At 44.8% G+C, this 26468-nt stretch overlaps 1 protein-coding gene across 4 annotated transcripts in view; it reads left to right on the forward strand.

Moving 5' to 3' along the window:
• LOC147701317 (putative methyltransferase DDB_G0268948) overlaps positions 1 to 26468 on the forward strand; it is a 401041-nt gene that overhangs the window by 26018 nt on the left and 348555 nt on the right. The window lies entirely within an intron of this gene.

Here is a 26468-nt window from a genome sequence, read left to right on the forward strand (position 1 = left end):
TAAATTGCGTCCTGCGATCCAATATGCCAACCATTGAAACTGGCTCGCTTAGCAATATGCTTTCAGTTCTGGGACCCCCGATCCTTCCTGCTTTCTATCCAATTGGAGTTCTAATAGGCCTATTCTTCTGCATCCCGTCTCCCATAATATTTCCACCAGTAAGGTATCTAATGTTTTGAACACATGAGCTGGAACTGTTACCCGTAAATTTGTAAAGTAATAAAGCAGCAGGGAGCCCCACCATTTTGGCGATACCTACCCATCCTGCCACTGATATCGGTAATGACGTCCAGATGGCTATTTGCACTTTAACAGCTGCCTTAGCCCGGGTCAAATTGCCCTCCAATAGGTCTAACGCTTCTCTGTACACATGTATTCCAAGGTACCTACAGGGAACCGCATGTATATATGTCTTTATTTTCAATAAAAATTACTTTAATAAAAAAGAAACGTCCAGCTTCCAAAGGGGAGTGGGTCTACTTGTGTGGTGTCTTTAAATAAATACGCATTTGACTTGTTTTCATTAATAGTTAGCCCAGACAATAAGTGGAATTCTTAGAATATTGTACGGATTGGTTCCTGATCTTCTTTGAGATATTGAAAATATAATATGAGGTCATCCGCATATGCTGAGACAATATGTGTTTCGTTTCCCAGTCATATTCCCTTGTCTTCCGCTAATGTATGTATTTTAGGGACCAGTGGTTCTAATGCTAGTATAAACAGCAAGGGTGAGAGCGGACATCCTTGCCAAGTTCCCCGTGCTACTGTATATTGCTGCGATATATGAGCCCCTATGCGTGTATGTACCGTAGGGTTCGTGTATAATAGGTTGACCAACCTCACATACTCCATAGGAATTCTAAATTTAGAGAGAGTCCGAAGCATCTAATTCCAGTCCAGTGAGTCAAATGACGTGCTCACTTCCCTGTCACCACTTCCGTGAGAGGATCGGCTTCCTCAAATTCATCAATCAGCCGTGAAGAGAACGGCTTTTCATCACACAGGCTCATCAGCGGATTATTCCCAGGTCCCACCGAGAGGGGAACAGCACCACACACATGGACCCAGTATTGATCCAGTTTTTAAAACAATTATATTCTGGGGCTACTACTAAGGTGCGCTATGGCTCTAATGGGGAATGCACCGAGCTATTTACTGTGGATAAAGGGGTGCGACAAGGCTATGTATTTGCGCTGTTCTTTTTTACTCTATATACTAACACTTTGGAGCAGGCGCTTGAAGGAATGGCGGAGGACCCCCGTATGTCAACAAACAGCCGATAGTCTTCCTCCTCTACGCTAACGACATGGTACTTATGGCCCGCACCCAACTAGGTTTGCGGAAAGCACTTATAACATATTCTGGTTTTATCGATAACTTAGGCCTGAAATTAAATGCTAAAAAAATATTTGTAATGACCTGTGGGCGAGGGAGAAATAAATGTAACAACCTCCCCTTGGGGGATAAAACGGTAGACTCCACTAACACTTTTACTTTTATGAAGTCAACGGCTGCTCTCGTTAATTTCACCCACAAAATTGGAAAAAGGCATTCTTCTTAAAAAATTTCAGGACAAGTGCATAAGTATTGTAATATTTGTGGCGGGAGTGTGGGGCTTTTATGATGTGTCTATGATTCAATGTGTAGAAAATGCCTTTTTAAGGTTTATTTTACCTGTACCAGCAAGTTACCCGTTTTTTAATTGCCATATCGAGCTAGGTATCCCTTATGTCTCTGATATTATAAAAATGCAACCGGTGCAGCTTTGGCACCATGTATGGACCCCCAGCAGCACTGGTCTAAACAGAGAGATAATGAAGGATTCTATGAATCTGGACCATGCTAATAAGATCACATGCCTGAATTATGTAAAAAATATCTGAGTGATAAAGAGCACCCAGATTACTACTTTACGCCACGAGAAAATTAATTCTATCTCAAGGAAGGAGCTCAAACTAATCAATTTGACCCATTTAGAGTCATTTAGAGCCGCCCAGGAGATGAACAAGGGGACGTTAGTTCAACATCAAATGACTCTGACCACGTATGATATTCAACCATATGTCTTATGTTGCACTGAGGGATATGATAACTCATTATAGGTTTAACAGTTCTCATCATTTGGTCAGTTATCCAGGTCTAGAGAACTCTCTCCTTGTCCCTGTGATAAGTGTCACCACAACCTACTATCAATGTGACATTGTTCTGTAAATTGTATGTAATGAAAATAACTAGATGGGTTCTCCCTTTGTTAAAACAGGCAGGTTAGAGACAATGCAGACCAGCGTTTATGTATTTACAATGTTTAGATAGTATACTATCTGTATGTGCTATGTCTGGTTTCCTGAAAAATACACTGAGTCAGAAAAATTGCAAATGCACAATGCTTACTTTGATCAAAGTCTGGAATGCATTACTCTGCAGGTCAACTTACCTTTACTTGAAAGCACCCTATGCACTTTGTGATAGATAATGTATTTTAATTAACGTATATATCAAACGTTTTACTTATTTTTATGAATATGTATGCTTTTGTGATTTTAAATGATTAAAATCAAATAACCTAACCCGTCTCTGACTGATTTTCACGATCTGAAGAACCGTTTGAAATTCAATTCTACTCGGCATTTCACCCAAGGCGATTGTCATACAGCAGTACATATTATAGTGCTCTGTTTAACCATAGCAAAAATTCACTTCTTGCTACCAGCGTCTGTTTCCCTGCAAATCCGTCAGAAGGGTTCAAGTTTGAACGTCCAGGGGGTCTTTTTACCAGCAATGAATTGTTTGGTCCTGATGATGGTCTTCTTGACGACAGCAATATAGACCGAAACGTCGACATCCTCATCATCTCCATCATCGTTTCTTTGGAACACACCTACAACCACTGTTAATTTATTATTTTGGTTGTTTGTTGCAATTTTCCGGAGTTGATGTTAAGTTCTGAACTGATGTGTTTAAGTTGCTCATACCTCTGTTCATAACTTTTTTTCTCAAATTCATTTTCATACATGTCTCTCCAGATATCTTTGTGTGAATTATATTTCTAAAAACTCATAAAAATGTTCTATGAATACAGGTTTACTCTTTCCGTGTATCTTTGATTCTCTTCCTTCCAGAGATTTATTCCATTAGTTTAGATTGTTCCTTTTATGTGATATCTTGCTGATACACTGGAGTGCGATAACTTCCATACGACTCCCAACTAAGTACATTTTGTTTTCCTAGAATCAAGTCCCTTGTAGCATTCCCTTGACCTCCAAGATAAACTGCCCAAGCCTACAAGGGTAAATTGGGTTCCCCCTGCCTGTTCAACATAAAATCAAATAAAGCTCATTTTGAATTTGAATTTGAGTCGAATGCCTGACGTACGTCTAGGGAGACACAGCCTTGTTCTGATGCATCTTCCTGGTACAAACCGACATTGGTCCCTATGGATTAATTTTGGTGTGTATTGGAGGATCCTATTCGCCAAGAGCTTGCTTAATATCTTATAATCTGTATATAGCAGTGAGAGGGGGGGATATTCTGCCATTTCCAAGCTGTCTCTGCCCGGTTTTGGCAGTGATACCACCTCCCCATGCAATGTAGTAGGTGGAAGAGAGCCTGAGTCGAGCGAGTCCTGATATAGTCGCTGCAAATGGGGAACTAATTATGTTGAGTATAGTGCCTAAATCTCGATCAGAGGCCATTAATCCCCGGTGTTTAATTATGGGTAGTGCTTTGATTGCTGCTATTTTTTCCACTGCTGTTACGGGCCTCTTTATTTCTGCTATTTGTTCCGCTGTCAAATTGTTGGAATCGGAGCCCCTCGAAGAAGGGCTGGTACTCCGTGTCACTAATCTCCTCCGGGCTGCACAGAGCGTCTCATAATAATTCCTGAAGGCTGTGTTGATCTCTAGCTGGGTACAGGTAGTTCTGCCCTCTGTAGAGAGGACCTCGGAAATGGGGGCTATCACCAGCAGATCCTTAATTATCCTAGCAAGGAGCAGTCCCACCCTGTCTTGTTATTTTTGTGAGTATAGGCAATAATCTACAATGCAAAGTTCTTCCAGAAGTCGTGCCTTGTGTGGCTCCTGTAATTGATCCATGTGCGTGTCACTGTCTTTTGCCTCACTTTCTAGATCTCCCAAGCTATTTTCGACTTCTGCCAGTTCCCTTATCAGGAGAGAATGGGCTCCCACTCGTGTACTGATTGCTACCACTGTATCACTGTTTTAAATGCGTCACATTCCACTTGGCGTGTACTGGCAGTGTATGCATTTTCAGCAAAATAGTTAGTAATTGCTGTAGTAAGGGCGCTTCCGAATACTGGGTCTTCAAGGAGCGATGGCTGTAATCTCCGGGTTGGGATCCATGTGGGGATCCTGCCCCATTCTAGTGTGACCTAGAGGGAGGTATGGTCAGACAAGGTTTTGCCTAGGTATGTGGTGTCTACTACATTGGCAATCAGATGCATTGAGCAGAAGATCCTGTCAATACATGTGCGCAGTGCAGGTGGTGGTGAAAAAAAATCATATTCTTTACTAGTAGGGTGGACTTTATGCCATGCATCACCTATATTCAGTCCCTCCGCCCATCCCTTAAGTGCAACTGACTGTTTTTTACAGCCGGTACTCTGCAGTGGAGGATGAGATCTGTCCAACCCTATGTCTAGTACAGCATCAAAGGCCCCTACCACCAACCAGGAATACTCGTCCCACCCTGTCAGTGCAGAGGAGAGTACTCCTATAAACGTGTCTTGCTCTGAATTCGGGCATATACGATTCCTAGTACTATGTGCTCCCCATCCAATTCGCCATGCAGCAGTACATATCTGTCATTCGAGTCTATCTTCTGTTCCAGGGGCACAAAGGGGGTACCACCTCATATCCAGATCACAACTCCACGATTAAGTTTCACAAAGATCCTGTGCCTTTTATGCACCAAACCAAGACCTCTTACATTCCAGGATGTGTATGTATATTTACCAGGTGAAGCCATTCATATTTGTGTAGCATAGTGATGTACATGCGCTTGTCCCTACCTACTGACTATACAAATGGTTATTTGCAGCTGAGTCTGTAATTACATAAATTTCTAAATCTCCCACCATCAGGTTCCCCTTCAAAACTTTGGAGGACCAAACAATGAACAACTGTTCAACATGAGCTCTGTATAGTCTGTAACATAGTGCAGTCCCCATAGAGGGAGTGACAACCACCATTTTCTTAGAGTGTATCATACAGCACACTTCCATCACAGTCGTAGAGCCTCAGCTGTGGCCTAATCTACTATGGGTACAAATTATATTGAGACCATCCGCAGTCAAAGTTTAACAATGTATATACTAATCTGTTATAATAAAATACTAGCATGTAGCATTCGAAGTGATCATCCCAGATATTCATTAGCAGTCTGTGGAGTAACCAGTGCGAACGGCGTCAGACTGTTCTCAGAGTCTGGGTGCATCGTGGCTTCATCTGAAGAGTCAGCAGAGTCAGCTGCAGATTTCGCATCCTGTTCCGCCATTTCTGTCACTGCTACGACTGCTTTCCTCTGACCCTGTAATTTGTTCCGGGGAGGGAGTCGCGCTGGTAACAGATCAAGGTGGCCAAAACATTGAAAGAAACCCCCAAATCACTAATATCCTCTGAGGAGTTCTCCTCCTTCTTCTCTGACAAAATAACAGCCTCAGGAAACGATCTTAGTTCAGCCATTTACTCTCAACCCCTTCTGGATCTGCCTCCCCCCTCTGCACCGCCTCCACAGCTTCTCCCAAGAACCAAGCACACTGGACCGACTTCAAAAGCTGTGACGAACATGCCATCTTAGAAATCCTTCCCCACTTAAACCCCAACAACCAATTCAATGACCCACTCCCCGCTAATTACCTAGCTGCCGCCGCCCAGGGTGTCATTCCTAGCTGGGCTGCAATAATAAATGCTTCCCTTCTTCATGGATCGGTACCCGATTTGCGGAAAACTGCCCAAGCCTTTCCCATTAAAAAAAAAACGTTGCTGGATCCTGCCTCCCCTGACAACTTTAGACCCATCTCTAACATCCCATTTTTAGCTAAAGTTCTGGAGAAGTGTATGCAACAGCAGTTGAGCCAACACATCACCAATTTCCACCTACTAGATGACTTTCAATGTTGTTTGAGGCCTGGACACTGCATGGAAACCAACATTCTCCAAATTGTGGGTGATGCCAGCCAAGCCCTGGACCAAGACAAAACCTGTCTCCTAATCCTCCTAGATCTGTCCTCGAACTTCCACACGGTCAGCCATGAGAAATGCCCCAAACTCAGGATGGGAATTGGTGGTTCTGTCCTGGAATGGTTTAGGTCCTTCCTCCACAACCGATCACAGATATTCCTGATTAACTGCAATTTTTCTGCCCCTTCCTCATCACTGTTGAAGTCCCCCAACGTTCAACCCTGTCCCCCAACCTCTTCAACCTTTACCTAGAACTGCTTGCCGAAGTACTACAGACCGCATATATCGTGTACCACATGTACGCTGACGACACCCAGATTTACATCAAAATCTCCTCTACCGAGGAGATTCTCTCCATGAATGAAGCCTTGAAACGAACTGTCCAATGGCTCTCATTCAACCAACTCAAACTCAACGCAAAGAAGACAGAATTTCTTATAATATCCCCACCTAAAGCCAACCCTGAGCTTCAGATATGGATCAAGGCCATCACATCCTTAAACTGCCCTCCATACTTTGTGGCCAAATCCCTCGGAATAACCCCGGACGGCAACTTAAACATGCGGGACCACATCAACTAGATGGCTAAATCAGCCAGATTCCACCTGAGCTATCTAAGGAAACTGAACCCTTCCTCGACATTCCCGACTTGAAAATGGCTGTTCAGGCATTAGTCATCTCAAGACTGAAATATGAATGCTCTACCCTCTCGGGTTTACCCAAGATTTCGCTGGTACCTTTAAAAGTCTGCCTCAACATGGCCGCCCGGCTTCTAACAGGCCCGAGGAAGTTTAACCATATCTCACCACATTTGAAAGTGCTAAACTGGCTTCCTCTACCGGCCAGATTCGAACTCAAAATGGCATGTATCACGCACAAGGCATTATACACAAACTCCCCTGCATATCATGCCCAGAAACTCATGTTATCTAGAGGGACCAGAAATTCCTGGTCCACCAGAGACCTTCTGCTCCAACCTGCATGTTTTACGAAAAAGAAAACTTATAACCCGGCCTTCTCTGGAGCCGCACCAAGAATATGGAACTCACTCCTCACTTCATAAAAGAGGCCAAAACCTTCCTAATGGGCAAATTCTTTGCATAAACTCTGCCTGTTATCTCACCAAGAGATGAGATCTTGCCCCATCTCCTTGCTATGCATCCCTAGGAGTGCACAGGCGCTATTTTTCTGGCTCCTTTGGACTTCCCACCATTGACTTTGAATCCTTGTTTCCCTGTGAACTGTAAATGTAACTGTTACTTTTGTCCCTTTTTTCTCCCTTGGTTTGCAGCACCCCGCACCACCCTCTCCAAGTCTTGGTATAGGACTGCTGGTCGTTTAAAGCACTCTGATACCCTAATGGGTCAAGTTTGCGGTCTATAAAACTAAAAATGTAATCTAGTTTTCTGGCCTCTCTCCATTTCAATCCGTCCACTTCTGCGGTGCTGAGGCTGTTCCGCCTACCTGCTTGTGACGATTCCTGCGATGCATTCGGTGCGAGTGTCATTTCTGCCCATTCCGCCGCCTCATCCGGATTGTTGAAAAACAATCTTTTTTGTCCATAAATGACCTTTAAGCAGGCAGGGAAGAGTAAAGCATACCTCAAGTTATGGGTTTGTAGTTTTTTTAACTACCTGAAATATGGCCCTCGTTTTCCGAACTGCCAAGGTAAAATCCAGGTATAGTGATATGCGTTCGTTTTCAAAGTGGTTTGGAGCATTTTCCCTGGCGGCACCAGGAGAGAGCATCCCGATCATTATAGTTCAATATGTGAACTATGATCGGTCTAGGTGGTGTCCCAGGAGGGGGGGGCCTCAACGGTATTCTGTGTGCTCGCTCCACACTGTACAGATAGGTGAGCCCCACTAGCGCAACATGATCCCTCAGCCAATTCTCTACAAATCGGGTGGGGTCGAATCCCTCGCTAAGTTCCGGAATACCCAGTATGCGTACATTGTTGCAGCTGGATTGTCCTTCCGCATCATCCACCCTGTCCGGTAATCCCACCAACTGACGACGCAACTGCTCAATTTCAGAGGTGTGTTTTTTTTGCTGTGGTGCCAGTTCCTCCAGTACCATCTTGTTAGTTTTTACCTTCTCTACCAATTTTGTATAGGCAGCTTTTAGTAGGGTGAATCTAGTTGTCAGTGCACTCACTTGTGTTTCTATAGCAATGCGTGAGTCTCTTATTTCTTTCAGGATCAGATCCAGCTTACGACTAGGTCCTTCGGGCATTGTGGGTGACACATCAGGATCAGAGCCTTGTAAATGGCCACTAAGGGCAATTGAGGATGGGCTTGGCCCTCAGAGGTTGGAGGATCTGGCTGTTTGACTTTAGTGCTCTCCATGTAGTCTAGTAGACACAGTGCCCCATGGACGGTGTATTGTGTGTCATACTCTTCACTTCTGCACTGTCTCCACACCCTGCTGGGCGCTAGCCCGCAGTCTCTTGTGTATGTCACAATACATCCCCTCGCCAGAATCATTGCAGTGTACAGGCCTCTGTGATGTATATGGGGTGGTCTCTGCCCTGTAAGGCTCAGCATCCTGGAGGACACTGGCCCGCAATCCATTGTATGTTCCACACTGCATCTTCCTGTCTGGATCAATTTGGTATCCAGGCCTCAGTGAGGTATGGCTGCCATATTCTCAGCACCTTTCTGGGTCCGGCACTCTACACGGTGCACATCGCAATGCACTCCTTGTCTTAGGCTGCGGACCACTTTCACTGTGTAGCGCAGGTCAGTCACGAGGGCAGCAAAGTAACGCTCTTTCCCCCGTTTCAGAGCCATAACCCCCATTGCCAATATGTCCTCCATACTCCACATATTGTATGGCCCTTTACACCTCCGCTTCTTTCCACTGTCCTGTGTTCACTTCACGTTTTATTCAGGAGCAGCAGTCCCAGAATGCCAGCAGCCCTGTGGTTGTCCCTGGTCGCCTACACTGTATATATACCCAGTGCTAACAGGCATTCAAGATGGCGCAATCTGGCCTTGCTGTCCCTGCCGTTCTGCTGTCAGATGTTTTACTGACTTACTATGCCGGAGAAGCTCGTTGCTTCATACCACCAGCACAGCTGTGTGTCCCTGTGTGCCCCAGCACCTCCGCCGTCTGAGTAACTACATGTAAAGCGTGGATGGCCTCTCTATATCAGGATTGTTGCCTTTGTGTGAGGGCCAGGCACAGAGCTCCACTAGTTTGTGGCCGCCATGCTTGGGGGTTAGCCATGCCCCCTACAAGTCTTATTATAAATAATGATATGTTTTCTCCCTTTCACAGCTTGCTACAGCCTCTTGTAAATGCAACTTTTCTGCAGTTGAATACTTGTGTTAAGTTCAGGCATCTCTTTATACATTTTAATTCACAATGTTTTGGAGCCAGAGGTTTCTCTTGCAATGGAGAGTAAGTACCCTCTCCTCCAAACTCCTAGTCTGCCTGGCCCGTGTATATGTGGGAAGAGCAACTGTAGGTTGATGATGGAACCTACTCTAGAGCAACAAAAAATAAATTAACTTATTGAATTAAAAGTGTACAGTCAGATTTTTTTTTGCTCTTCTTTACCATCAGGTAACACCTGGGCTGAAGGGCAAGATTATGCCAGAGGAGATTAGTGAAGCTATGTCCAACCTTCCTACCTGCAAATCACCAGGTGATGATCGATATCTATTTGAATTTTATAAAACTTGCAAGCCCCTTGTCACAGAAATGCTGCATGAAACCTTCAAAGAGACAAAGGCCAACCTAGGTGCTCTCTCTAATAAAGCCATAATCGCCCTCCTGCCAAAGGACGGTTAGGATCACAATACTGAGGGAGTTATAGACCTAACTCTCTGATAAACCATGATGTGAAGATCATGGCAAATATCTTGGCAACCGGGCTGGGACCGTTTATCCCCTTCCTCATATTTTAATAACGAGTATGGTTCATGCACGATGCTCGTCCTATAAAAAGTCTCTGAATACTAGCACACTTGCTCTGGGCCTCTGTCTCCTTGGATCGATAGACATTGCCAATCTCCTTGGCCTCTGATCAAGTGGAATGGCCTTATTTCATCAATGTCCTTCAGAGGCTTGGCCTGAGGAATCAATTTATCTCCAAAGTGGGATGGCTCTTCCAAACACGGGAGTCTAGACTCAAATGCTGAGGTGATGTCACTTTACTGAGTCACCACCAGAGCGTGTGTTGAGGATTTCTATTATCGAACGGTACCCAAGGCAATGATGTATTTTGGGATTTGTTAAACATAGGGTTATCCCACATGGAAGATGACAATCTCCTCTCTTCAGTCAATAACATTCTAGGCTTAAGTTTAACTGAGATCAAAGACTTTTGGTCTCAGTTAACTGAGACACAAGTATAACTTTACTGCTCGTAAATGCTCTTCTTGAATTCCGGAATTTGTAAAGTTAGACTTTCATTTCAGTTTATCTTTGTGAGTCAGGCTCAATGTTTTTATCATTTTGATTGAAATTTACATAGCAACAAAAACCTGTGATGATTGGTATGCTCTCTCATCTTTTAATGAAAAGTATTATAATGAAAAATCCTGTGTATGCATATAGAATGACCTTATGTTTTTAATCCAAAATGGAGAAGATATCTTCAATATCAACAACAAGTAATATCTTCAATATCAACAACAAGAAAACACTCCTCTGCAACAGAATTTAAATGTAAATTGTACATGATTTGGACACAGTAATCTTCTTGGTATATATTGTGGTAATTTCCATATCACTTAGGAGTATTTGTATTAACATTTGTTTTTATAACATGTTTGCTACCATATTGTATTTTTTAAAGTCTTTCACTCCTTAGCTACTGAGAATTTTACAGCACCAATGATGAGCCCTTTTTTTCAGTATTTAGGTGCTTCACGCGTCCACCTTCATAATGGTTTTCACACATAAAGCTTCCTTTCCGAATGAGGCTCCTTTTTTCCTAACATCCTGGGGCTTTGAAAGGTACCTTGAATTTTTGGGTTGTCCTAGGAGGCAGTGAGAACATGGATATAATGTAGTTCAATTCATAAAGCTTTATTCGGTACATATAAAATGACCATAAAAGCACATAAGAAACACATTGAAATAACGAAATTGCAGAATTTAACAAAAGGGAAGAAAAATACATTAAAATATCATACTTTTGCTGGCATTAATTGACTGGTTTAAAAATGTAGCAGTATAAAAACATATATCGACAGATTGCATATTAAAAATTAATTTCATTGCATCGTTAATAGATCGGGTACCGTATTTGATGAACAGGGGTTTTAAATATACAGTACGAAAGTTCAAATAAAGCTTACATGTCATAAGAAAATGCAAGGTGCTCTGTTTTGGCAGACCATCGCATGGGCATGGTCTGGTTGGATGGTTTTTAAGGTGGGGAAAAGCCACAAGATGGTGCACCAACCCCAACCTGAGTCTAATCAGTACAAATCTATGAGATGATCTAGTCACCTGCGATAAATATGGGGGATAACCATCATTCACAATATAGCTGTTATAGAACAGGGTAGATGACAATGACCCATTCTTTGTTGACAGTTTCCTCATGTTATGCAATAAGAATAATGACTAAAGTTCACTTTTAGATACTGCGGCCGCAGCACACGGGTCTACCATTATATATATATTGAAGATTTCCTGAAAGCAGTCGACAATATATTTTAACCAAGGAATTTTTCGATAATTGTCTAAAGCAAAACAGTCCTTTATTACAGATCTGTTAAAGGCTGTCTCCTCCTTTAACCAGATGGATCGCTAAACAATAAGGGGCCTTAGGGGTAACAGATCGATCAGATAGTTAATCCCCAGCTCTCTATATATCAACTCGGTTGGAGCAGAGGTAGGCAAACGTAGAAGCTTTTTGAGGAAAGAATTTTCCTCCGTCTGCAAGCTATTATCACAATGATGTCCCCAAACTCCGGCCCCGTATAGAGCAATCGACACACATCTGGCTTGGTAGATCTGGAGCATATCCCTGATTCGTCTGTCTCCAATCTTAGCCGCAAATCTAAAAACCCTGTGGGCACTTTTGGCTATCCTATTACGTATATTTGTGAATTCATTACACCATGTTCTATCTTTAGAAAAGGTTATCCCCAGATAACAAAATGTATCTACGTGTAACACTGTACGGCCGTCTATAAAAAATGCATTAGGCAACTTTCTTTTAGCCCCGCGGGTCATAGTATGGGTTTTCCCTTTATTGATGACCAGTTTCCTATCCTTTATAAAGACAGAAAATCTGTCGATCAAACGCTGGAGGCCAATAGGGGTTCTTGATAGTAGTACGGTGCATCCGCATATAACAACACCGGCACTATGACCTGGGGAGCATCAGCATTAATAGATTTTAAAACTACATCCATTTCATTATTAAATAATGTAAATAGCAGGGGGGCAAGCACACAGCCTTGTCTAATACCTCTCTTTACACTAAACTTAGTACACTCTCCTTTGATGCCATATCGTACGCGTGTTTGTAGTTTTTCATAAAGCCTGGCCAAAAAGAAAATGATGTCCTCCGGAGCCCCAAGCTGTAACAAGGTTGGCCATAGGATGGAGTGGTCCACTAAAGTGAAAGCGCTGCTTAAATCTGCAAAGCAGAGATAAATTGAACCTTGTTTGGCCTGGGTGTACTTCCCGATCACTAAGTCTAGGTTTACACATTGGTCAAGTGTACCCCGCCCTTTCCGAAAACCATACTGGCTGTTAGCCAAAATCCCTCTAGTCTCCACCCATTCTTCCAACCTGGCCAACAAAACTCTACTCATGATCTTAACTGAGTGTAAAAGGGAGATTGGATGGTAGTTTATTGCTTCTGACCTATCGCCCTTCTTATAAATCAGAATAATGATAGACTTCCCCCAGGTCAGGGGGGCCTCATTACATACAGCTGCATTAAAAACGATTGCTAAAATGGGGCTCCATTGCACAGGAGAGGCTTTATACACGTCAATAGGACCCCATCTGGCCCCTGGGCCTTTCCCCCTTTGCTGGAACAAATGCCTAATTCCACCTCCAAAACAGTAATATCCAAAGGCACAATAGGCCAATTACTGTGATTAGTTCCAAGACAGTTATCGGACTTAAAAATCTTAGAAAAATGGGACACCCACCCCTCGCTAGAAACATGTGAATGAAGTTCAGGGATAGAATCCTCCTTAAGAAAAGGAGAATGAACCATAGCCCAGAAGAGGGCACAATTAGACAATTCTGCGGCTTGGTTCAAATTATCCCATGCCTGTTGTTGTAGCTATTTTTTCCTGTATTTCAGGGCAGTTTTATAATCCAGTCTCAGCTTAATAATCATTTCTGTATCCCTCGGCCTTTGCGTTAAAGCATGTTTTAATTCTGATAGGAGTGTAGTACAGGAATGATCAAACCATCCCTGTCTATGTTTAAAGTGTCTTCTATCAGGCCTAGTAAATATAGCATCAATGTGTTTGTTAATGCCGTTAAAAGTGTCTAAAACACAATCTGAGTCGTTATTATTATTTAGGATCAGGGTAATTTCTGCTGAACACCCTTTAACAATAGAACTCAGTAGTTCAACTGATTTTTCCCCTTTCCATCTCAATCTTACTCCGTTAGGTTCATAACTATTTTCCCCGAGTGGGCAGACCTATCTCCCCAGATTGTAATTTCTAGGTTAATGTAGTTATGGTCACTCAAAGAGGAGACTTCTATCCTCGGGGCCTGACAATAGGGAACAATATTGGAGGAAACCATTATGTGGTCTATTATAGAACTAGTGTTCCAACTCCTAAACGTAGGAATAGTCTGGCCATTTTCATCTTTTGAGTAGGTTAGAATTTCCAAATCATGGTCCCCACAAATGTATTAAGTGTCTCTCCATAACTGTTGTGACGAAAATGCAGATCATCCAGACCAGCATTATTTTTGACCCCACAGACCCTATGAGTAGACATTTCACAGATCGGAATGTTAAAATCACCCACCCAAATGAAAGAAAAAAAAAACTTTGGATTCTACAATTACATTTTCTATAACAACGGCCAAATCCTTTGCAACTTGCATCCGGGTATTATTAAAGATGGTATTATAGAAATTAAGAAGAAGTACATTGCGGCCATCTCTCCCATACAACCATAGTATATGTACATGATCACCCACTGTCAAATACTTTTTTACAATTATAGATAGGTTAATATAAACTAAAGTCAAAAGGCCACCTTTTGCTCTTCCAAACACATACCTCTTTGCTATTAGATTGTATGAGGCATAACCCTCATAGTTGACAGGATCCGTGCACCACGTTTTTTTGAAACAAACTATGTCATGTGCATTAATTAAATTCATCCAGCCTAAAATATCCCCTTGGAATTCAACCCGGTGATATTCCATGTGACAACTGAAGTTCCATTTTTCCCATAGTTCCCAGTCCTATCTATGGTAAGCACCTCTTCTTGAACAGCCCCTATATTATGTTCACCATTTAGCGAATCACTACCGGCGGCTTCCGCGCTTAAATTGTCCCTAAGTAATAGTCCTTGATCAACAGATTGTTCCCTATTTTCGTCAACCTGGCAAACTAGAGTCGCCTCAGTCTTATTGTGACAATCTGGATTAAGTCAATCATTAGCATCCAAAGTACTCAGGGCTTGATATCTATTTGAAATTGGGACCTCAAACACCGGGCATAAGTTGAGGCAATTGCTGGGAGCAGAAAACCCTCTTTTATCTCTATCAACAGTTTCATTAATAATATGGCTATAAAAGAAACCAAGTGGGCGTAGACTAATACATTTGTCAGAGTGTGGTAGCGAGGCCGCTCTTAACAAAGCGGTCGCGGCATGTTGGGGGTATTTAATATTAACAATGATACAGTCGCCTTCACTACTCTTTCGTGAGTTACCGATCCAATTGACCCTTCTAGTTGTAAGGATCTGGTTAGAAACATTCAAAGGGAACCCACATTGCTTATGGAGCCAGAACACTATTTTGTTTTTAAGGGAATTAAGAGATTCTTGTTGGTTCTGGTTTGAATGTTGTTCTTGGCGTGGCACATTTGTTAGGACAACCACGTATGGGGCACAATCAGGGGGTAGATTAATAGTATGGCTTCGCCTAACTTCATTCAGCGTCAGGCTATTCTCACGTTCAACAACTGTCAGATTCTTCTTACCACCTGTCGGTTGAGAATTAGTTTTATCTGAGGCTATCTTATTCATCTCCCCATTACGTTCAGTCGCAACGTTGGGTATACCTTGAACAGCTTTACTGACCATATGTCCTTCTGCTTTGTCCCTAGATCGTTTAACCAATTCTCTATAGACTGATAATTGGTCTCCCAACCTAGATACCTCGTTCATAATAAATTCTAGCTTTTCTGTTAAGGGTTTAATTACATTTTCAATTTTTGCACCCATCTTATTAGCTAACTTTTCAAACTGACCAACATTTAGTGTTACTGTACTAGAGAAACCTGTTAACTCTTCTCCCCCCGATGTACATATTGGGGATGTTTTAGCTCCCTTTTTATTATTAGTTACTCCTCCTTTTGTTGGGGCCTTTCTAAATCCCCTTCTTGTTTTAGGGGCCGAAGACCTCTGAATAGAGGTGTTAGAATTATCAACTAGTATACAAGGAGATATGGGTGTAGGAATTTGGGCTAAAACCTCAGGTGTTAAACTAACTAAATTACTTGATTCTCTACTCAATATAGGTGTAGTTGCCAAAGGTATCAGGGGTGTTATTGGCAAACTTCTTACGCCCAGCAAAAGGCGGCGTTCTGTTTTGTCAATTTCATTGTTTAATTTATTTACTGCTTTCACCAGGTAGTTATCGAGCGTTGCGCTTGCCAGCTCAAGGGGGGTGTTGTTGCCTTTACGTTTTGACATTGTTAAAAAACTAAGTATATGTTATTTCCACTGTGCAAAAGCTATTATGAATGCAATACTAAGTAAATTATACACAAACTTTGCCATAAAGTTAATAGTGAAATATGATGATATGATAAAAAACACTACAATCAAGCTATAGCAAGCTCATTGTCCCATTATATGTCCATTACGGGCACTTATGAGTCTTACTTCATTAAAAGCGGTTTCCTGTTATGAAATAAAAAGACCAAGAGATAGGGCCCAGCCCAGACTCGTCCAGCCTCGGACGGCCAAAGACGGCCCACCCTTTGCCCAGGCTTAGCCCGGCGCAGCCCGCGTGCAGTTCCGCGACGCGGGTGCATTGCTGTGCTTTATGTGCCTCTGGGCGCGCTAGGGAAGCTGGAAGTTGTAGTTTCCCTGCTCCTCGCTCGCCTCGCTGTGATGTTGTGGACTGAGGCAGTGGGAGGGGACCAACACGGGCAACACGGGCAGAATCAGGGCAGAAAAGTAAAGCAGCAACTTCAAGGTGAGTGCCCCACAGCAGTAAAGTATCTGGACCCTATGTTTTTGGGAGGGGGGGAAATTGATTTTTTCTTTTCTAAAACAATGTATTAATAAAAGGTCATAGGTACACTATTTTATCAGCTTTCAGGAAAAGCAAAGTTGTATCAAATCTATTTTACTATTTTTTTGTAAAGAGATTGTTCATTTTCCATACTTTTGGGTATTTTAACCTGCTTGCTGTTTGAGGAGGAACTAGGTGTGAAACCCATGGTTGGAAGGACACACATTTCCGAGAAGAAGACAACATTCAGAATTTATCAAGGGGTCATTTATGTAGATTCCTTCACTTCCCCAAGAAACTAATCATTGCATAAAAAATTAAAAAATCGAAACTAGCAAAGAAATAGAAGTGGCAATCGTGTTTTCATGTGTACTTTTTTATGACAATTGCCAATGTACTGTCTGAGCCTTCTGGTTGTATTAAATATAGAGTTTGTTGGTTTGCCAGAACATGTGAAACCTAGAGCCAAAAGTTGATGTACTGCGTATAGTGATCTTCCATCATGCACCGACGATGTAGCAGTTCATATGGTTAAATCTTACTGAATTTAGGAATAGGGGTTCTTTGCACACATTTGAAATTGGGATTGGCCATACTATAATGTGATTCAAAGGCAATTGTATTGCTGGGTGTAGTGCCTGCAACACAAAACACCCCTACATCTGACATGGAGATATAACATTTCATTAAGCAAAATGAACAATATTTTTACAATGTATGTAGCAGCAGAATTGGACACTAGCTCATATGGCTGAGATACCCGCCACCCCCTCTCAACACAAATCCCCAAGGATGGGAAACCGGAAACAATTCTGAAGTTTTTGGAAGACGGGAGGGAGTGACCCTCCCGGCCGTATTTATTAAAATATGAAACAAAATTAAAAACAAAATTAATAGTTTCATATTATGTACAATTTCATAACCACATTGCGATGTTTGGCTAACCTTAACATATTCTCTAATACAAAGGTCCTCCTAGCCGAACTAACATCCTACAAAACATTTACTTGAAATTTTGAAATTGTACATCCTAACGTTTAGGGGCCAACGGCAAGGTCGTAACCGGTGTCAAGATCCCTAACCCAGAAATATCCCCCTCACTTGTGAGGGGCGGCACAGAGGCGTACCTCAAGTGCAACTTACCAATTTCCCTTGACTTGACGGGGGCCCCAATAAAACTCGACGCCACTTAAAGGTCGTACGAGGACTCGTGTGAGGTATCTAGAAGGTAGCGTAGACCCCCCCCCAAACCCCACACAACTTACCACATCTGCCGTCGCAGACGTCCTGGCCCCGGGAAATTCCCCAGGAGGGGGCTGTAACCCCTCCTACCCAGGAAGGGGTCTTGACCGCCTTTCCTTTCCTTTCGGCGACCCATCCTTAGAAGGGACCGCCTCCCCGTTGAGGGGCCAATGGCCACCTCCCCCGCGCGCTCCCATCCGTAATGGGTGACGCCCACTCATAGGGATCTTCCAATTAGTGCTCACCGATCATGACCTTACCGCCCGACCAAAATAAATACGACAATGCTAACTAAATTACAAATGACTAATTCTAAAAGACAGTAGCAACAACAACTTTATTAAATGCATGCTTACTCATGAACACTAAAGCAGAATTACTTTATTTGCGAAACATAACACAAATCGACCATTCTTCATTGCATACTCAAAGTCATCACGATAATACGACAACCTGCAAACGAAAAATCAGAATTAAACATCAAACTTTATTCAAAACCACTCGCTGTCTTCAGGGGCTGGTGGGTGGGTCAAAAATGGCTCTTCGTTCCGTCTCGAGCTCACGTGCAGCGAGGAGGTGCAGCTTCAGAGCACAGGAACAAGAGGATGCCTTCTGGTCTTGCTTCTCCTTTTATCCGTCTTCAGGGCGGGCGTAAACCCGCCCCTGCCTGCCCAAGGGCGTGGCCAGCCGCGTCCGTGTCTAGGCCAACCCACTCTAGGGCGGGAAAAGGCGCGCCCCGGCTACGCCGCTTCGGGCATACCAGCCGAGACTCGCCTCCCGCCCAAGATGGCTTCCCGGGGGGATCGTGGTACTCTGCCATACGTTCGGGGGGACCGAATGGTCGCCCCTTTCCATATGGCTGAGATACCCGCCACCCCCTCTCAACACAAATCCCCAAGGATGGGAAACCGGAAACAATTCTGAAGTTTTTGGAAGACGGGAGGGAGTGACCCTCCCGGCCGTATTTATTAAAATATGAAACAAAATTAAAAACAAAATTAATAGTTTCATATTATGTACAATTTCATAACCACATTGCGATGTTTGGCTAACCTTAACATATTCTCTAATACAAAGGTCCTCCTAGCCGAACTAACATCCTACAAAACATTTACTTGAAATTTTGAAATTGTACATCCTAACGTTTAAGGGCCAACGGCAAGGTCGTAACCGGTGTCAAGATCCCTAACCCAGAAATATCCCCCTCACTTGTGAGGGGCGGCACAGAGGCGTACCTCAAGTGCAACTTACCAATTTCCCTTGACTTGACGGGGGCCCCAATAAAACTCGACGCCACTTAAAGGTCGTACGAGGACTCGTGTGAGGTATCTAGAAGGTAGCGTAGACCCCCCCCCCAAACCCCACACAACTTACCACATCTGCCGTCGCAGACGTCCTGGCCCCGGGAAATTCCCCAGGAGGGGGCTGTAACCCCTCCTACCCAGGAAGGGGTCTTGACCGCCTTTCCTTTCCTTTCGGCGACCCATCCTTAGAAGGGACCGCCTCCCCGTTGAGGGGCCAATGGCCACCTCCCCCGCGCGCTCCCATCCGTAATGGGTGACGCCCACTCATAGGGATCTTCCAATTAGTGCTCACCGATCATGACCTTACCGCCACAGGACCGGATAGTTGACCGGCTATCCGGACCCCCCACAACACTTCTACCTAAAGGTCATGTTTTAACGTCTTTAGCCAAGCTATGAAGTCTTCTATGAGTAACTCATTCCCCACCCGAGACAAATGAACACCATCCCTCAAATACATACTGTCCACATTAATACAACCATGCGAAATAGAATGCAGTGTATTGGAACGGAACAACCTACTCACTTTGTTATTAATTTTCCTTACAGAATGATTCAAAGCTGAAACAAAAAAAGCCCCCCGCCACACTTTTCGTGGGATCATATGGGACCACGCAAGTGTGCACCCTGGAACTCTCCTTGCTAACCAACTTACAGTGGAAAGCATTGCCTCAAGGAGAAGTCGTCTACCAGTGGTGACCAAATCATTGCCCCCAAGATGTACTATGACTACAGACGGCGGTGACCTCGTCCGCCCTAGCAAACCCTCGAAAAACGATTGAAACTGGTCAATACAGAGACCGCCCCTTCCGTAGAAGGACACACTGTACCCGTATTCCCCAGCCACGTGAATCATGTCACCTGTCTTGAATACGTCCGCGGCACGCCTCACGTATGAGTGGCCCACGACCCACACCTCCCTTTTCACAGCCGGTGATGTCTGACCGCTGGCCCGGTGTTGGGTCGACTGCATAGTCCGCCCCGCCTCGTAGGCTTGCGTAACTGAAAACCAAACAAACAAGAAGCGTGAGTACATCATTACAGCTTCACAACATGTGCAAACGCACATACCTTTTATAACAATTGGAGGACCAACGCCCCACCCGTTTAACTTGTTCCACATTCAGACCCCTGGCTGTAGCCTCTGTAGCAGCCCCTATCCGAAAGGAATGGGTCCCAAACTCGCCCGGGTTCAAGCCCGCAGCTGTAATCGACATCGCAAGCACCCGCTGAAACTGAAACCTTGTCAGTGGGGTGGCGTCAGCGTGTCTCAACAAGGTCCCCCCCCATGATGCCACCCTTCGTGTTAAATAATCCTCTAAACACTTCACCGGGCACATGGAGGACCCGGGAATCCTGCGTATGATTATGCAGTCACCCATCCCACTCTGATCGGTCTTGGACCTCACAAACGAGACAGTCATTGACTCCCCTCTGATCTGTACGTGCTCTGCGCACAGCCCTCCCGTCACATCCTGCTTGTTCCTTGCCACTAATTCGCTTACCCGCATAGCCCCATGAAATGCCAGCGTAAAAGCGGCTCGGAATAACACTGTCTCAAACTGAGATGAACAAGTTGCAGGGAGTCTGGATAATAACTGGGCCAACCTATCCAAACCTATCGGGCGCCTCTCATCCACTCTGCGACCCTCAAGGCGTTGCCACCCACGTAGCGCTTTTTGTACAACGAAAGACGCTGTCGGGTCCTGGATCCCATGAGCCCTAGCAACAAAGGAAATGGCAGCCCGATGCCTCTGGGCCGTGGCCACCGATCTCCCTGCCAGATGTAAAGACATCAGAAAGTTCACTACCCATTCCTCCTGGCCCCAAAGCTCCTCTCTAGCAGTCCCCAAGAAGGCAAAATAGGACCGGAACGCCCCTTCATATTCCTTCCTTGTCCTGGGTGCTAAACTCTCTCCCACGAGGTTACGAAGTTCGGGGCACCGAGAGACCAGAGAGCTTCGGGAAAGGGTGCCGGCTCCGGGTCCGCTGTGGGAAGAAAACCCCAGAAGGCCTGCATACGAAAACGAGAAAGGGCATCAGCCGCCTGGTTCATTACCCCAGGGACATGTCTTGCCTTGAATAGCACATTCAATTGCATACACAGTAATACGATTTCCTTGAGCAGCCTCAAAATCCATTTGCATCGTGCTGCCTGGCTATTGATACACTCAACCACGGTCATATTGTCAGACCAGAATACCACAGAGTGATCTCTGAACCCTTCGGGCCACGTTCTCAGGGCCACCAAAATGGGGAAAAGTTCCAGGAAAGCAATGTTATTTGTCAGCCCACTGTCATGCCACCATGCCGGCCACTTTTGTGCAGACCATCGAGTGCCGAAAATGGCACCAAAACCTATGCTCCCTGCCGAATCTGTCCACATCCCCAGCTCCTCAGAGGACACGGCCGGTTTGCTCCAGACGACTCGACCATTGAAATCCGCCAGAAATGCCAACCAAATGCGCATGTCCTGGCGGACCTCTGCCGAGAGCCTTGTACGATGATGGCCCTCCTTCAGGCCGACCATGGCTTGAGCGATCGAGCGGGAAAAGGGGCGGGCCATTGGTATAACTCTCAGGGCAAAATTCAACTGTCCCACTAACTGCTGTAATTGATGCAGCTTAACCTTAGATTCACTTATACACATTTGCAGGGATGACCTGAACCTTAACACTTTGTCACCTGGTAAACGGAAACAACCTTCTCCGGAGTCCAACTCGATCCCCAGAAACTCGAGGCAAGTCGAAGGACCAACAGTCTTACCTGGTGCCAATGGCACGCCAAACTGATTCATTAAGACACAAAATGCAGCCAAAGCCTGCCCACATTCCGGATCCCCGGCTGCCCCCAGGAACAAAAAATCATCGAGATAATGCATCACATGTTGGAAACCCGTCTTCTTTGTGAAGACCCATTGTAGGAAACTACTGAATTTTTCGAAATAGGCACAAGATATAGAGCACCCCATCGGCATACACCTATCCATGTAATAATGACCCTGAAACATGAAACCTAGGAGACGCTGATCGTCTGGATGTACCGGGAGCAACCGGAACGCTGACTCGATATCAGATTTTGCCATCAGCGCACCGGGCCCCAGGCGATTCAAAATGGCTACGGCCTCATCGAAGGATGCGTACCGCACCGAACACACTTCCGGGTCTATCGCTTCGTTTACGGAAGCACCACGTGGGGCTGATAAATTATGTATCAGCCGAAACTCCCCCGGGTCCTTCTTGGGGACCACCCCCAAAGGAGAACAAACAAAGTTAGCAACCGGGGGTACACTAACGGACCGGCGACTCGACCCCGAGTAACCTCCTTCCGGATCTTTTCCTGTACCACGGTCGTATGCTGCAAGACCGATATCTGATTTTTACATTTCTCTACTCCTTGAAAGTCCCCCACTGGGATGCGGAAACCATATGAAAACCCGTTCCGCAACACCCCAGCGGAAGCACGATCCGGGTATTCGCTGAGCCAGGGAATCATTGCCAAGGTATCAATCGGGGTAGGTAAAGGCGCCCCTCAGACTATGTTAGACCTGTTTGGCGCTTCCTCTACCCCCGTTATCACCCGTTTTGGCTCTGCACGTGGACTCAGGATGGGATGATTGCCCACACCCACTACATTTGTGTCTAAATTTGCACGACCCCTGGGGCCTAGTACATTTACCCCTGTTAAAGTTCCAACAAACCCCCCTTTTACCTGTATTGCCGGTAGGCCTCGAGTGACTGTCGGTACCCGTACCTGATCGAAAGGGCGTCCCCACATACTGGCGGGAGGATTCGCCAACGCTACTCCCTACCAATGGCAATTTCAACATACCAGTATCCTCCATTTTGGACCAGGACACAGAATCATAACAATCCCAAGTTAAATTTTTATCATGTTCTTTTGCCTTTCTGAACAGATTATCATAGCAGAACCAATGATTACCCTCGTGTGATACAGAGTACCCCATGATCCGTGACTGATAAATCGGCAATTCGGGTAGCAATTCGGGCCTTCGTTCCCCCAAGATCGATGTAAAAATCCCCCACGCTTTGCCCCAATTGCCAATGTTTTCATTTACCTTAAAGGCGGCCATCTTTGCGCGCCAAACACTCGGATGCATGAGGTCTTTCTGGCCCTTAACATGCTCCATCTCATAATGATCAGTAAGCAACGAGAAGATGTTTACATACTCCCCTGCCCATATCTTTTCTTTAATAGCTACAGGGACATGCTGACCCAACTTTTCCCTTCGAGAGGGTGCTGACTCATCCCTCGCAATGGCCGCTTACCTGAACCGGACGCTGTCTCTGTGACTGAACCAGTCCCCTGTGACTTCTCCACTGCCGCAGCCGGCGTGGATACCTTCGCTGCTTCCCGTGTTTCACGCAGTTGCTTCATCAAGACCTGCGCGTCGACAGCCGTGGCGCCCTCGCTACCTTTACCCAACCACGCTGCTAATTGTGCTGCCAGTTCGGGCGGCATATCTTCCCCGGACACGGGAGTGACCACTACGGGAATCGGGTTCCCTTCCTCCGGCACGGGAGTGGGTGCTTCGAGCGGGGTACTGGGACCCGGGATGTCTCCCCCAGCTGCTCCCCTCCTGGGCCTCTTGCCTTTTCCTCCCGGGGCTGCTCCCGCCAAAGGACGTTTCGGCCCCCCTTCCTCGTCTTTATCCATTCGCCTCTTTAGGTCGGTCACCTCTTTCATGAGAACACGTAGCATCTGGTCGGTAGTCATTCGCTTTCCCGCCTTCTTCGGCATTCTCCGACAGAGTACCTGAAAAACAAACAAGAACGATTACAACGCTCAAAAATGGCTCTTCGTTCCGTCTCGAGCTCACGTGCAGCGAGGAGGTGCAGCTTCAGAGCACAGGAACAAGAGGATGCCTTCTGGTCTTGCTTCTCCTTTTATCCGTCTTCAGGGCGGGCGTAAACCCGCCCCTACCTGCCCAAGGGCGTGGCCAGCCGCGTCCGTGTCTAGGCCAACCCACTCTAGGGCGGGAAAAGGCGCGCCCCGGCTACGCCGCTTCGGGCATACCAGCCGAGACTCGCCTCCCGCCCAAGATGGCTTCCCGGGGGGATCGTGGTACTCTGCCATACGTTCGGGGGGACCGAATGGTCGCCCCTTTCCAGTTGTCACTCAAAGAAACCTACCAAACGTAGGCATTTGTAAAGACTAGATACCTAGAAAAGTACATTATAGACTGTCTTGTGTGTATCTCCTACATTTTCGTAGCCCAATACCCTTTAATACTCAAACTTCAGCAAAAACATGCATCTTCCTCATTATTCTGTGGTAGAAAGTTCTTAAAGCTGCAGGGATCCACACATTTCCTACCACCCACTATTCCCACACTTGATAAAAATGCTACGCCACTTGCGGGCAACAGAAAAGGCTCCTAAACTCAACATACAGAGCAAGGTTTTCCACTCAAAACCTACCTCTGTTGCCATATGGGTAATTCGGATTTTGGAAGTCGACTCGGCCGCCACTCATAACAACCTACTAAACCCAGACATTTCTGAAACCAGGGCAGTATGGTTTGTGTGGATCCTTCAACCTTTTCTTGTCTATTCTTAGAAATAAACATTCTCCTTTGGCAAAAAATATCCATCTTCCTAACATTTCTGAAATAATAAAGCTAAGGGAAGTTGCAAATATCTACAAATTTCATAATCGTCAAATGTTCACATGCTTGTCCAGATAGAAATCTGCTTGTGGTGGCAGTCCAAATGTCTGTGACAGGAACAAGCCCCAAAAGGCAACATGGATAGATCACATGTTTCTACTTAAAAGCTACCTTAAAGTGGGTAGCTGTGGATTATAGGCATGGTCTCTGAGGTCTACTTGGGAAATCTACAAAACATAGACTTTAGTAAGTAGATGCCATGGAGGTTGCGGGATGGTTTGACTTGCGTGGATCATATTTTTATTGCCTATAAGGCCTTGAAAACAATGTATGTTGGCTAGAAATAGTCAAACACAAGGAGATGATGGACGGAGCACTGAAACCTTTCAGACACTAACCCCCAGTCACAGATCTGGGTTGAATCCATCATTGTTCTTTAGCTCACGTCTCCACCTCAGTTCAGATCCAGCTAAGTGCAAATCAGTCTTTACCCTGTGCCTCATGAGAACAGTCTGGCCCAAACTGGCAAGCCAGGTCTTCCCTGATCTGGAAACAAGCATCCTGGGACCGATTTTGAGATGACACCACCCATCAGCCATGCTAGCTTGAATCCTGTGGCAAAGTGAGCAACAGATCCACGTCTGGGCATACTCTGCCAACTCAGGGCAAACAAAGCAAACAAAAGGGGATGATGGACGGAGCGCTGAAACTTTTCAGATACTCACCCCTAGTCACAGATCACGGATGAATACATTTTCGTTCTTTAGCTCACTTTTTCCACCTCAGTTCAGACCCAGCTATATGCAAATCAGTCTTGATCCTGTTCCTCATGGAACTGTTGAGCTCGAATTGCCAAGCCAGGTCTTCCCTGGACTCGAAACAAGCATCCTGGGACCGGTTTCTTGGTAACACCCCTCATCAAAAGAAACAGTCAAAACATTAATTTGTGGGAATGCACAACATTTCTAACACCCAGAAATCCCATAAATTGACTATTGGACCTATATTTTGGTGGACAGGATATCTGTCTCCCTTGTGATGGAATAATCTGTCTGCCGAGATCTAAATCAGGCCCGATGTGTCCCACTAAAAAGGGTAACATCCATAGTAGTGTGAAATATACCAAAAACTCAATCAGTCGATCTTCAGTTAACTCTTACGTAAAATTTATATTCATACGATTTAGAAAGTTAATCTCTATATTCCTACTGCTGCTTGAGAAAGTAGAATCAATAAATCTCTTTATACCTGTGTTGATTGTTACGAGATATCATGAATATAGGCAAGTGCAGAAGTTACTAACTTGAGGAATACATGACACATCTACTAAACAATAATACCAATATAAATTTTATGAAGCATTCTCTTCTAAAAGGGCATTTTAACATTCCTAATTTCTTCCTATGTAAACAACAAAAATTTAACTATATTCATTAATCTTGCATAACTGTAGTTATTGTTCATAGTATGTGTTCCCTAGAACCATCCAAGGCTATCACCTATGGATACACTCCTTTTCAGTGACTTGCATATAGTCCTTATTCTCTCACCCCATATTGCATATAAAATGAAAATAAATATTACTAGAATGGGTGTAACACACCAAGACATCATGAAACTGGTGTATGCATTGTCCCTACCATATCATTGAAGTAGGCTGTCAGAGATTAC

The sequence above is a fragment of the Lissotriton vulgaris genome, chromosome 7 (assembly GCF_964263255.1).
Source record: "Lissotriton vulgaris chromosome 7, aLisVul1.2, whole genome shotgun sequence".
NCBI classification, from domain to species: domain Eukaryota; kingdom Metazoa; phylum Chordata; class Amphibia; order Caudata; family Salamandridae; genus Lissotriton; species Lissotriton vulgaris.